This window comes from Macrosteles quadrilineatus, unplaced genomic scaffold (genome assembly GCF_028750875.1).
Source record: "Macrosteles quadrilineatus isolate MER2022 unplaced genomic scaffold, UCM_ALF_1.0 Scaffold_6__1_contigs__length_79288215, whole genome shotgun sequence".
In the NCBI taxonomy this organism is placed as follows: Eukaryota; Metazoa; Arthropoda; class Insecta; order Hemiptera; family Cicadellidae; genus Macrosteles; species Macrosteles quadrilineatus.
In genome coordinates, this window is record NW_026542599.1 from 49,741,255 (window position 1) to 49,753,595 (window position 12,341).

At 35.4% G+C, this 12,341-nt stretch overlaps 1 protein-coding gene across 1 annotated transcript in view; it reads left to right on the top strand.

Annotated features, from left to right (window-relative positions):
- The first annotated feature begins 1,382 nt into the window (after positions 1-1,382).
- LOC128996298 (obscurin-like) overlaps positions 1,383-12,341 on the top strand; it is a 255,278-nt gene continuing 244,319 nt past the window's right edge. The window contains exon 1 of the mRNA XM_054421531.1: positions 1,383-1,455. The gene's annotated coding sequence lies outside the window, so the exon portion shown is untranslated. The remainder of the gene's footprint in view (positions 1,456-12,341) is intronic.

The following is a 12,341-nucleotide window of genomic DNA, read 5'->3' on the forward strand; positions in this document are numbered from 1 at the left end:
TCGAGGCTTCTGTCACCTCGCAGGCCATGTAATGTGACGTAGGCCTATCTGTGCTCAGCTGAATTGTCAGTTGGTGGGACACAGTTGGATATCTGTGTGGGAGGTATAAAAGGGATTTTCTCCCTGCGAGTGGGATAACTTCTCGCAGCGAGGCCTCTGTCACCTCGCAGGTCATGTAGTGTGTTGTAGCACAGCCACCTCTGTAGGCCTAACTGTGCTTAGCTGAATTGTCAGTTGGTGGGACACAGTAGTTGGATATCTCCAAGTGTGGGAGGTATAAAAGGGATTTTCTCCCTGCGAGTGGGATAACTTCTCGCATCGAGGCTTCTGTCACCTCGCAGGCCGTGTAGTGTGACGTAGGCCTATCTGTGCTTAGCTGAATTGTCAGTTGGTGGGACACAGTAGTTGGATATCTCCAAGGGTGGGAGGTATAAAAGGGATTTTCTCCCTGCGAGTGGGATAACTTCTCGCAGCGAGGCCTCTGTCACCTCGCAGGCCGTGTAGTGTGACGTAGGCCTATCTGTGCTTAGCTGAATTGTCAGTTGGTGGGACACAGTTGCATATTTCCAAGTGTGGGAGGTATAAAAGGGATTTTCTCCCTGCGAGTGGGATAACTTCTCGCAGCGAGGCCTCTGTCACCTCGCAGGCCATGTAGTGTGACGTAGGCCTATATGTGCTTAGCTGAAATGTCAGTTGGTGAAACACAGTTGGATATCTGTGTGGGAGGTATAAAAGGGATTTTCTCCCTGCGAGTGGGATAACTTCTCGCGTCGAGGCTTCTGTCACCTCGTAGGCCATGTAGTGTGACGTAGGCCTATCTGTGCTTAGCTGAATTGTCAGTTGGTGGGACACAGTTGGATATCTGTGTGGGAGGTATAAAAGGGATTTTCTCCCTGCGAGTGGGATAACTTCTCGCATCGAGGCTTCTGTCACCTCGCAGGCCGTGTAGTGTGACGTAGGCCTGGCTGTGCTTAGCTGAATTGTCAGTTGGTGGGACACAGTTGGATATCTCCAAGTGTGGGAGGTATAAAAGGGATTTTCTCCCTGCGAGTGGGATAACTTCTCGCAGCGAGGCTTCTGTCACCTCGCAGGCCGTGTAGTGTGACGTAGGCCTATCTGTGCTTAGCTGAATTGTCAGTTGGTGGGACACAGTAGTTGGATATCTCCAAGTGTGGGCGGTATAAGGGATTTTCTCCCTGCGAGTGGGATAACTTCTCGCAGCGAGGCTTCTGTCACCTCGCAGGCCGTGTAGTGTGACGTAGGCCTATCTGTGCTTAGCTGAATTGTCAGTTGGTGGGACACAGTTGGATATCTGTGTGGGAGGTATAAAAGGGATTTTCTCCCTGCGAGTGGGATAACTTCTCGTAGCGAGGCGTCTGTCATCTCGCAGTTCCTCGCGGGCCGTGTAGTGTGACCTATCTGTGCTCAGCTGTATTTATAGTCAGTCACGTCTCGGTTAGTTTACCTGTCATTTAACACATAACTAAATTAAAATTATGACATGTTTTGGTTTGTAGTCTTTTACAAAACCTTGGTTTGAAAATGTTTGAATGTTAACAGCCTAACGTGTTGTAGTAGTTATCTTGGTTTGTTGTGGGTTGTTAGGTTAGGTCAGTAATTTGGGTTGAAATAATTTGAGACTCAAAACTTAACGTTCGTCATAATGTGTTTATAGGAATAAAAAGTATACGTCTGTGATTCTAAAACTGAGTCAGTTTTCAACGAGTACACCTCTTAAAATGACTTTTAATAGTAGAAATGAAAAACGTGGGGCAATGAAGAAATACAATCATACAATTACGTACAATTTCTAAGAGTTGATTTTTTTTTTAATTTGTCATTCGCATGAAAATGGGATATGGATTAAATTGGAGAGTTTAAAAGTAGTAGACTTTTGGATGCTGGAGTTGACGTTCTAACTACAAGGACAATGAATGCATTAAATTATAATTGAAGTTGATTTTTTTGTACCCTCTAACAGTGTGAACGAACTTTTGAAAGTCTTTTGTATCATAGTCTTAGTTACGATGACAGTTTATGTATAGTTTATGTATGGTTTGATCAATGATTGGACGTTTCTCAAGTCGGAATAAGACGGAAAACAATGCATTTGGTGGCTTTGTCTACCATTATTTCGCATGGTTTTTATAAGATTATGGCTTTGCAATAACTATTTTATGGGCAAAAAAATTATCAAGTGTTTGCCATCGATTTCTAAAGTTTTCAGCTCCGTCCGTATAAAGGACTCTGAAAGTTTACCAACACTTTTCACCAACAAAACTATTGTACGTATTATTGTGAGAAAACTTCACATCATGTTGTATATATTCTTCGTAAACAAAATGGCGTGATTTAATTTAGGGTAAATTATACAACAAGTGTTTTGTTATTTAGTTTAAAATTATTACTGTATTAGATTATTAGATTAATTATTATAAAAATTATTATTAAAGGAAAAGCTATATAATAAAATATACGGAAATTAAATAAAAGAAACGTCTTATAACACTTAAAACATATATTTACGCTTATAGTGGTACTCACAAGACGGTAAATATACAAAAAATATGGTAAGTGGTGATCGATTTCGATTGGACATTCCAATCATCATCAGACCCAATAAGCGAATTAAAATATACTAGAGGTCGTCCAGTGGTCGAAAACTTAACCAAAAATATGTTATGTACAGACTCCTTTATTTTCACCCCACGCTGTATAAATAAAACATGTGATTGAAATGTTATCAGTTTGTTTAGTTTTTATGTTTATTTTTCGTTGTTATTTCGTCACCAGCATTGCAACCCATAAGGCCCATGTTTTTTTTACTTTTAAATTAATTTTCTGTTATTATTTTTTACCCTAATCTGCACATCTACAATATCTTTCTACTGAAACATATTTTCCCTGCAATGCACACGAGCTGAGAGAAAAGGTTTTCGAGAGACATGCTTGCCTAATATATAGGTTAGTTGTATTTTTTTGTTATAAAGTCGCTAAAATACAAGGAATAATTAATAGTAAAAAATGAAGTAGTCTCTTCATATTCCGATCAGAGACATACTTTTATGTTGTATCCAGCTTATTCACAATGATGAAAAAGTTATGAATATTGATTTTGTATAGTGCAAGAAGTGTTTTTAAGTGTTTATATTAGTGTCGTGTTTAACGCACCAACGTTGGGTTTTACATTTTTTGCTTAAGACCCATTACATTTTGGACTGTCAAAGGTTTTATTGTTAAAGGTCAGCAACATTAACATAGTAAGCCATGTTGAAGCTATAGGCGGCGAGTAGGTCTAGTAGTTATGTTTATATCGAGCTGCCATATGTTGGACCGGGGTCACTGACATGTTAAACTTGCCATTCCATTCATCTACAAACATTATTAACGTTCTCTTTCGTACTTTTGCCAAACCCCCTTGATGTCCACCCAACGTCCTTCAATATATTGGTATTTAGGTCAATTAGTAAATATGAATTTTTTAAAATCAAAATAACTACTTTCTTTGTTCAAAATAAAGTATTTCAAACGATACTTCACCATTTAAAAACAGATTAAATGTAGTCTCTACAATGTTAAATGACACATTTTTGTTCAGGTTACAATCTGTGTTTGTTGCTAGTTTCCTATCAATGATACCCACATTTCCCTCATTCTGTTTTGTTTTTATTTCACAGTTCGACTTGATCTATGTGCAATTGATATAACAGTTTTGATTAGAACTATGTATATGCAATATATAAATTAAAGATAACACCGGTCACTTTGGCACAAAGTATTTCTACACACATATGGTTGGTGTTATATCGTGTCACCAACAGTTTTTAAAAATTAATATGATTTGTGTTTTAGCATTTTTAAGTTTGAAATTGTAGGGGTTTAAACGTATTTTTGATAGTACGGTGCAATTAGACCTAAACCGGGACATCCAAAAAAAAAGTTTGAAACCAGTGCCAAATTGTTGAGTACACTTCCCTCAATATGTAAAAAAAAGTTACACTGATTTGAGTGTCGGGTTTGGGGGGGAGGGGGTGAAAATGGGGTGAAAATAGGACTTTTTTTACTTTTTCGCAAATACTTCAAAAACGGTGCGTTTTTCTTAAAATATAATGAATTACAAAAATAATCTACATTAAATTTCGAACAAAATGATACCATACAATACCTATCTACTATGAACGGTTCAGGTAATATTGAGGGGTAAATGTGATTTTTTTCTTAAAATTCTAAAAAAGTTGTTTTTTAAATGGAGGAAACCCATGGACACCCATAAAAAAAGTTTCTAATGAGTGCCAAATTGTTCAATAAACCTCCCTTAATATGTATAAAAAAGTTACACGGATTTGAGTGTCGGATTTGGGAAGGAGGGTTAAAAGAAAAGGGGGGGTGGATGGGACTTTTTTTACTTTTTTGCAAATACCTCAAAAACGGTGCGTTTTTCTCTAAATATAACAAATTACAAATATAATCTACATTAAATTTCGAACAAAATGATACCATACAATACCTATCTACTATGAACGGTTCAGGTAATATTGAGGGGTAAATGTGATTTTTTTCTTAAAATTCTAAAAAAAAGTTTTTTTTTATCTGGAGGAAACCCATGGACACCCATAAAAAAAGTTTCTAACAAGTGCCAAATTGTTCAATAACCCTCCCTTAATATGTGTAAAAAAGTTACACTGATTTTCGTGCCGGTCTTGGGTAGGAGGGTGTGAAAACGGGGTTGGGAGTTGTACTCATAAGTAATTTTGTAAATTTTGTTAAGTAACACTTTTTATTTTCCATTTTATCACAAATATAACTACAATATAAATAAATATGACTTACCTACCTAAAAAAGACAAACCTACCTAGATACGGGAACACGGTGAACTTTCTACCGTTTGAATTCTTAAGAAGATGGAATAAAGAATAACTGAAGTTACAACGATTTTTAGTTGTAAAATTATTGTGATTAAGGCTACGCTATTCAGGGTTGCCTCATTTTACAAATAAAAATCGTAATATTTATTTATATTTTATTATTTTAAAAGCTAAATAAAAGTGTTACAGACATTTTTTCATAAAATTAGCCATTTCTAGCAATTTCAATTTTAAAAAATTAAATGGCCGCCATTTTAAAATTTTTATTGGATTAAGATATTTTTTTTCTAACGTGGGCCTATTTTACCTCAACATACATACCAAGTTTGTTAATGATCGGTTAAAAAATTCAGAGATGAAATAATGTTTTTGTGAAAAAAAACAAAATGGCAAATATCTGGTTAACGAAGCGATTTTGGAAAAAAATACTCTTGATTTTCTTTTTATTTTCACCCATAGAACCATTTCCTGGGGTTTGGCTGTTTACTTACAGGACTCCCTGTATACAGGATGTCTCACCTAAAGTGAACCAATAGCTAACTTTTTTATCATGGGTTATACAGTTAGTTGACTTCTTATGGGACACTCCCCTTTATTATTTTAGATGATTTGGAATGGTTCCCAATTTTAAAAATATGTTCGCCATTTTCCAATATGGCCGACAACTTTGTTATTTCTTATGGAACACCCTGTAGTTTATGATTGTTTTAGTATATAAATCCAATTTAAAAACATTTTTAATTTTGACATTTTCTCTTAAAAGCTACTCGTTTAGGAGTTACAGCATGTTACACTTATGGAAAAAGGCTTGTTGTGTACATTCCGCATCCTGTAGCTCATAAACGAGTAAGTTAATAGAGAAAATGCAAAGAACAAAAACTTTTTTATGGGTATCCATGGTTTTCCTGCATTTAAAAAAACAACTTTTTAGAATTAAAAAGAAAAATCACATTTACCCCTCAATATCTCCTAACACGTTCATGGTAGATAGGTATTGTATGGCATCATCTTGTTTGAAATTTAATATAGATTATTTTTGTAATTCTTTATATTTTAAGAAAAACGCACCGTTTTCGAGATATTTGGAAAATATCAAAAAAGTCCCATTCCCCCCCCCTTTTTCTTTTAACCCTCCTTCCCAAATCCGACACTCAAATCCGTGTAACTTTTTTATACATATTAAGGGAGGTTAATTGAACAATTTGGCACTCATTAGAAACTTTTTTTATGGGTGTCCATGGGTTTCCTCCATTTAAAAAACAACTTTTTTTAGAATTTTAAGGAAAAAATCACATTTACCCCTCAATATTACCTGAACCGTTCATAGTAGATAGGTATTGTATGGTATCATTTTGTTCGAAATTTAATGTAGATTATTTTTGTAATTCATTATATTTTAAGAAAAACGCACCGTTTTTGAAGTATTTGCGAAAAAGTAAAAAAAGTCCTATTTTCACCCCATTTTCACCCCCTCCCCCCCAAACCCGACACTCAAATCAGTGTAACTTTTTTTTACATATTGAGGGAAGTGTATTCAACAATTTGGCACTGGTTTGAAACTTTTTTTTTGGATGTCCCGGTTTGCTCTTTTTTTAAGCTAATTGCACCGTTTGCATTCTAACCTCTATACTGTAAATTAAGTGCCTTCAATACTAACAAATATAACTGAAAGAAATTAATTAATTTCACACCACGACGGGAATGTACGGAATTAAATCATTCTTCGTATTATACTGAATATAATTGTCTTATTCGCTGATTGATTTTGTGGGCTTACAAAAAACTTCCTAGAGTTGATAAGGCGACGGCAGAATTTTACTATACCATTGACTTTTAGATAGTGAAGTAAACATTCCATTCACTCGTAAAGACCAAAATACCTTAGTTGATTGGTCCACTCATAAAGGATACTAGCTAGGATATAGGCCCTAGGTGATGATATCAGAAGTTGTTACCTAGTTACTGAAATAAAAGGTTGTACATTTTTCTTGTGATATATTATTCGGCACCGCTACAGTTAATACTGTTCAATGAAATGGCGACCATACATAGTAGGTATTTTAAGCCAAGTATGAATGGAGATGAGTGTAGGATGAGTGGCACGATCTTGTAGTCTTGTTAGTGACTAAGGCCGACATTCCTTAGACACAGCTGTTATTTAATAGCGCATACAGCTAATGGCAACTTAAGGGACCTACAGTTTCTAGTGGAATCCGAACCACATTTCCTTGGTATATACGAATTGGTCTAATTATCAGGATAGTACTGCGGATAGTCGTAGTACTCACTCGTGCAGACGTTAATCGATACTAGGGAGTATCGCATCCACAGTGCATGCCTATAAATATCCACAATTCGTGACCTCCTAGTAGCTGGATTACAAGACGACGCCACCCGTCCCATATACGTTCTAAAATACCATAGTTGAATGGGCCACTCATAAAGGATATACTTTCTAAAATACCATAGTTGAATGGGCACTCATAAAGGATATACTTTCTAAAATACTATAGTTGAATGGGCCACTCATAAAGGATATACTTTCTAAAATACCATAGTTGAATGGGCACTCATAAAGGATATACTTTCTAAAATACCATAATTGAATGGGCCACTCATAAAGGGTGGTACTTTCTTAAATACTATAGTTGAATGGGCCACTTAAAAAGGGGATACTTTCTAGAATACCATAGTTTAATGGGCCACTCATAAAGGATATACTTTCTAAAATACCATAGTTGAATGGGCCACTTATAAAGGGTGATACTTTCTAAAATACCATAGTTGAATGGGCCACTCATGAATGGTGATACTTTCCAAAATACCATAGTTGAATGGGCCACTCATGAATGTTGATACTTTCCAAAATACCATAGTTGAATGGGCCACTCATAAAGGATATACTTTCTAAAATACCATAGTTAAATGGGCCACTTATAAAGGGTGATACTATCTAAATTACCATAGTTGAATGAGCCACTCATAAAGGGTGATACTTTCTAAAATACCATAGTTAAATGGGCCACTCATAAAGGGCGATACTTTCTAAAATACCATAGTTGAATGGGCCACTCATAAAGGGTGATACTTTCTAAAATACCATAGTTGAATGGGCCACTTATAAAGGGTGATACTTTCTAAAATACCATAGTTAAATGGGCCACTCATAAAGGGCGATACTTTCTAAAATACCATAGTTGAATGGGCCACTTATAAAGGGTGATACTATCTAAATTACCATAGTTGAATGGGCCACTTATAAAGGGTGATACTTTCTAAAATACCATAGTTGAATGGGCGACTCATAAAGGGTGATACCATCTAAAATTTGATTTTCTCCTTTAGATTTTGTTTTTGTGATAGTTGACGTAAAACAATAAGTTACAATAATTCGTTATAGGTTTGGATTGGTAAAAAAAGTTATCGTTTTCGACAGAAATCAGTAATTTACCTCAGCGCAGGCTGTCGGTGGATCAATTCAACTAGTCCACTTTTATTCTAAAACTGGTCATACATGGGAATGTTGGTCAAGTTGGCTTCATGGTCACCTCCGAGTTCGTCATGTCCAAGTTCGTCACATCTAGGAAAATCAATGAGCCGTACTAATTAGGGTCGACAGTCTACCTGCCCCGCCGGGTATGACATGCCTCACTCGATCCGAACGGGAACAATAGATTCTAGTCACTGATCACAAGAGTCGTTGGTCAAATGTCGTTCTGAATCTTTACCCTCCAAAGTTTACTGATGTTAGTTCTTCATGTAGCTGAACATTATACAAACGAACTCGTGCTGTATTAATGATAAATTTGAAGTCATACGGCTACATATCGCACTGAAATGATTTATTAAGCCGATTTGTGTTGTTTTCTTGTGTCCGAAAACAGCCTTAGTACATAAGGATTCCTGTTACCAAATTGAAAATTATCATACAAAACAATATAGCACTTTAGGGGTGAATTCGTTATATTATACTAAGATAACAAGATTATCTTAAAGAAGATTAGTTGTATTATTGAGCCAAATTTTTCACTTGTTACAATTAAAAATTACTCAACATATCTAAACAATTCAACAATTTTAATATGTTTTAAAAACATTCTTGAATAGAGTATTCATTTATTGAGTGAATATTGTTTAATGTATTTATGTATGTTATATATTTTTAAAAGTTTTACAGACTCAAGTACATGCAACCCGGCGACCACTGCAACTTGTTAAAATAATGTGTATAAAAAAGTGCTTACCTATGGCTTTAATGAATTTACGAAGATTCAGTTCCCAAGTCTGCTAAGCTTAGTATAGTACACTTTAGTGTATAAGCTTAGTATTCATTTAGCCGCATGAATATTGAATAAATGATCTGATTAATATCACAGACCCACTCAAACAATATTTATAGCGGCCTCTTGGCTTTTTATTCTTTATTACGAATAATATTTACAACATTATCACCATCATCATATACATATAAACATAAATAATAGATGAGAGAATTATTAATTTTACTTATATTTATAAATCATAAAAAAACGGAATATATAAATCAAGTATTGTTTATAACCAAATCAAAATTATGATACAAAATAGATTAGAGTATATTTGACAGTACAATTACATTTACCATAAAATCACAATCATAATTATATAAAAAAAAAATAGAATATATGGACCAGTATTATGTATAACACAATTAAAATATAAAAAAACAGATAAGAGAATATGTATGAGAGTGTAACAGTTCAATTATATTTACATAAAGTCCTAATCATAATAAAAAATTGAAAAACACAAGAGAACATAAACCAGTATTATTAATGACCCAATCAAAATCATGACGGAAAATAGATAAAAGAATTTTGTATTTAAAATTACCAGTACAATATTACTTACAATACAAAAATATTTACATAAAATCATAATCGCAATCAAATATTGAAAAAACACACTTGAATATATGAATATTAGGCCTATTATTTACCCCAAAAAAATAATAACACAAAATACATTACAGAATTAGGCATTTAAAAGTACGAGTTGAATAACATTTACAATACAAATATATTTACATACAATCACAATTAAATATTTAAAAAAGAGAATATATAGTCAGTATTTTGTAATGACTATATTATTACAAAACCAAAATCACGATGACAGTAAAATTATTTACAATACAAATACAATGAATAATAAAATAAAACATAATAAATCTTTCAATGTATACGACAGTGGGTTAAAACCCCGCGGATGCCATGGACCCGGACGTTGTAATGTATTTTGAGCTACCATACATGCAATACAATGCCTAATCTAGCTTTAAAACATAACCAAGTACATTTAAAAATCGGCCGACATTCCCATCTTCTTCGTACTTGTTCGTACTTCTGGCGATACGGACGTCCAGCTGACAGTATTTTTTTCGTCTTTGTGCTCCTCCCAAATCCATTCCTATCCTGGCTATTTTTCCGTCAGCTTTTGTAGCGTCCTCTTTCAGTAGTAGGATTAAATCTCGAATTCGAGGATGAGGTCTTCCCGCATTGTTGTTTAGCTTGAAGTTCCACCCTTCAACAGCATTGTTCGTGCGATGCCTCCTTTTATAACAGTTCCACACTTCTTTCGGCAACTGAGGGTTTTCCAGCCACTGCTCAACAAAATAGTCAAAAAAAACTTCCAATTTTTCATGTGCAGGGGCGATAGAGTGGATGTGCACCCAACCTTCGTCGATGTCTTCCACTTTGAGGAATGGTAGAGCACCACACATTCTTATACATTTTCTGACTTCTTCATTTTCTTTATAGTCTTTCGACAACCCGATTTCTTGGACCTTCCTCCAAAGGCACTGACCAAAGTGAAAAAAACACCCATTAATTTTCACCGTCGGGAACACCTCCCGCAACCCTGAGATCGCTCCAGCTTCAAAATCAATGTTGATAGATTCCGGCTTCCAAGACGGTACTTCGTTTAGTATAGCTCTGAGCATTCTGACGTAGGTTTCCCTCTTTTTGTCAGGAAGCAGTGCGTACAGGACTGGAACAACGTTAGTCTCTTGGTCAGAACTACCCAGATCCGCATGGAACGTGTAAAGCTGAGCAAACTGCTTGCTGCAGCTCTTGAAAGTTCCGTCTGCAAAGAATTTCGTACACGATGTGAGACACTCCCTTCCTCTGGGACTTGAAAAGATCATTATTCTCTCTTTTGGTGGCTCTATCAGATCAGCGAGAAGAAATGTCCCGTCGTTCATAGATAGTATGTTTTCATTCAAAACAATGTCTTCTCTATTTAGCGGTTCTTTTTGATTCCCCTGTGATCGATTACGGATGCCATACAGAGTGGAGTCAATGGACTGAAATGTAGGGACCGCGGCCACGAACTCATTCCCGTTGTGGATCAGTGGTTCTATTTCCTCAGCGTATATCTGAAAACACAATAACGGTAACAGTAATATAAGGCACCTTTTAGCAAATGTCCCATATAGGGAATAAGCTATAACCGCAGGTCTCATGGTAAGAGTCCTAGTCCCGGGACCGATTTTCTTTCTCATTTTGAGGTCCCCAAAGGACAAAAACACCATCCGTTCAAATAGGTGAAGTTCATAATGTCCAAATTTCACAAACTCCAACGTCTAAAATAATAAATAAACAGTGCGTTTCATAATCTCCAAATTTCACAAACTCCAAAACTATCACTTTCAATTAAGCACAGTTTCACAATGTCCAAGTTTCACAAACTCCAACGGTTATTTCACAAAGTCCAACGTTAATATTTTAAATAAACAGAGTGGTTTATAATGTCTAAATTTCATAAACTCCAAAAATATAACTTTCAATGGCTTACCGTTTCACAACCTCCAAATTTCACAAACTCCAACGACTAGAATATTAAATAAAGACAGCGGTTCATAATCTCCAAATTTCATAAGCTCCAACGGTACAGCCTCTGCCAGAAGTCGCTGCAGAGGTTGCCGTGGTTCGGTGTGTAGGTGCTACACGTTCTATTAGAAAATATACTTATAAAACAATATATATTTATACCTTTTAAAATTTTTGATCGGTGAAAAAACCTCTTACGATATTTGTACCGGCTTTTTATTTGAGAGACGAAACAGTTAAGAAACTCAGCTGAAAGCTTGAATTAAAGATATTAAAAATATTAAAATGTAAATTTAATTTGCACATTATGTGTTAACACATATTTGAGTCACACAGCTAAGTGTTCTTCAATCATTAAAATGCACGTATAATCAGTACTTGAGCGCCGGCGGACGGTGCCTGCTATCTGACCGTGCCAACCACTGTAGAGACTTCTGGCCCAGACTGTACCGTTGGAGCTTATGAAATTTTGAGATTATGAACCGCTCTGTTTATTTGGTATTTAAACGTTGGAGTTTGTGAAGTTTGGACATTATGAAACGGTGATTATTTGAATGTTATAGATTTGGAGCTTATGAAATTTGGAGATTATGAAACGCTCTGTTT